We start from the raw sequence: 2,500 nt of genomic DNA on the forward strand, positions 1-2,500 counted from the left end.
TTCTAAGTCCCCTTTCCAGCGGGGAACTTTCAAACATTGTATCCGACCAAAGGAAGGCTGTTGGCGGGCGCGGCGCGGCTCACAGCCCGCCCTCAGGCACGGAGCTCCGGTGAAATTTGCTCAATTCTTCTAAGTCCCCTTTCCAGCGGGGAACTTTGAAACATTGTATCCGACCAAAGGAAGGCTGTTGGCGGGCACGGCGCGGCTCATAGCCGGCCCTCGAGCACGGAGCTCCGGGGGAATTTGCCTCATTTCTTCTAAGTCCCCTTTCCAGCGGGGAACTTTGAAACATTGTATCCGACCAAAGGAAGGCTGTTGGCGGGCACGGCGCGGCTCATAGCCGGCCCTCGAGCACGGAGCTCCGGGGGAATTTGCCTCATTTCTTCTAAGTCCCCTTTCCAGCGGGGAACTTTGAAACATTGTATCCGACCAAAGGAAGGCTGTTGGCGGGCACGGCGCGGCTCATAGCCGGCCCTCGAGCACGGAGCTCCGGGGGAATTTGCCTCATTTCTTCTAAGTCCCCTTTCCAGCGGGGAACTTTGAAACATTGTATCCGACCACTGAAGGCTGTTGGCGGGCACGGCGCGGCTCATAGCCGGCCCTCGGGCACGGAGCTCCGGGTGAATTTGCCTCATTTCTTCTAAGTCCCCTTTCCAGCGGGGAACTTTGAAACATTGTATCCGACCGTGGAAGGCTGTTGGCGGGCACGGCGCGGCTCATAGCCGGCCCTCGGGCACGGAGCTCCGGGTGAATTTGCCTCATTTCTTCTAAGTCCCCTTTCCAGCGGGGAACTTTGAAACATTGTATCCGACCACTGAAGGCTGTTGGCGGGCGCGGCGCGGCTCACAGCCCGCCCTCAGGCACGGAGCTCCGGGGAAATTTGCCTCATTTCTTCTAAGTCCCCTTTCCAGCGGGGACCTTTCAAACATTGTATCCGACCACTGAAGGCTGTTGGCGGACGCGGCGCGGCTCACAGCCCGCCCTCAGGCACGGAGCTCCGGGGAAATTTGCCTCATTTCTTCTAAGTCCCCTTTCCAGCGGGGAACTTTCAAACATTGTATCCGACCACTGAAGGCTGTTGGCGGGCGCGGCGCGGCTCACAGCCCGCACTCAGGCACGGAGCTCCGGGGAAATTTGCCTCATTTCTTCTAAGTCCCCTTTCCAGCGGGGACCTTTCAAACATTGTATCCGACCACTGAAGGCTGTTGGCGGACGCGGCGCGGCTCACAGCCCGCCCTCAGGCACGGAGCTCCGGGGAAATTTGCCTCATTTCTTCTAAGTCCCCTTTCCAGCGGGGAACTTTCAAACATTGTATCCGACCACTGAAGGCTGTTGGCGGGCGCGGCGCGGCTCACAGCCCGCACTCAGGCACGGAGCTCCGGGGAAATTTGCCTCATTTCTTCTAAGTCCCCTTTCCAGCGGGGACCTTTCAAACATTGTATCCGACCACTGAAGGCTGTTGGCGGACGCGGCGCGGCTCACAGCCCGCCCTCAGGCACGGAGCTCCGGGGAAATTTGCCTCATTTCTTCTAAGTCCCCTTTCCAGCGGGGACCTTTCAAACATTGTATCCGACCACTGAAGGCTGTTGGCGGACGCGGCGCGGCTCACAGCCCGCCCTCAGGCACGGAGCTCCGGGGGAATTTGCCCCCTCATTTCTTCTAAGTCCCCTTTAGGCGACCAGGGGTTGACAATTTAGGTGACCAGGGGTTGACAATTTAGGCGACCAGGGGTGACTTTTAGGCGACCAGGGGTGAGGTTTAGGCGACCAGGGGTGAGGTTTAGGCGACCAGGGGTAGCGTTTAGGCGACCAGGGGCGTTGCAGTTCCGCCGAATTGCATTAGGGGCGCTGCAGTAGGCAAACGTTTTTACCCCTAGTCAGAGGGTCATTTGCCTACTTCCCAGGTTTACCCGGGTTTTCCAAAACACCTGGGGCACATTTTTAGGAACCACGTTTTTAGAAACAAAAATTCTTCTATGTCCACCTCCGTGAAAGAAATTGCCCAATGGTTCCCGCGGAAGAGAGCTGCCAGGCGGACGCATACTGCAATAACGGCCGCCCTGGCGCTCTGGTGGATGTTATCCTCGAAATTTCTTCTATGTGCCCATTCCAGCGGGCAACTTGCGAACAATGGTGTCCGACCATGGAAGGCTGTTGGCGGACGCGGCGCGGCTCACAGCCCGCCCTCAGGCACGGAGCTCCGGGGGAATTTTCCCCTCATTTCTTCTAAGTCCCCATTCCAGCGGGGAGCTTGCAAACGTGGTATCCGACCACTGAAGGCTGTTGGCGGGCACGGCCCCACCAGCGCAACACGGCACTTCCTATGACTCGGGTCCGACGCAGGAGGAGCGGTCCTCCCGGCCCCGCCACACGGCACTTCCTATGACTCGGGTCCGACGCAGGAGGAGCGGTCCTCCCGGCCCCGCCACACGGCACTTCCTATGACTCGGGTCCGACGCAGGAGGAGCGGTCCTCCCGGCCCCGCCACACGGCACTTCCTA

The sequence above is a fragment of the Idiotropiscis lumnitzeri genome, unplaced genomic scaffold (assembly GCF_059441095.1).
Source record: "Idiotropiscis lumnitzeri isolate Australia: NSW breed Sydney's pygmy pipehorse unplaced genomic scaffold, RoL_Ilum_1.0 HiC_scaffold_357, whole genome shotgun sequence".
In the NCBI taxonomy this organism is placed as follows: domain Eukaryota; kingdom Metazoa; phylum Chordata; class Actinopteri; order Syngnathiformes; family Syngnathidae; genus Idiotropiscis; species Idiotropiscis lumnitzeri.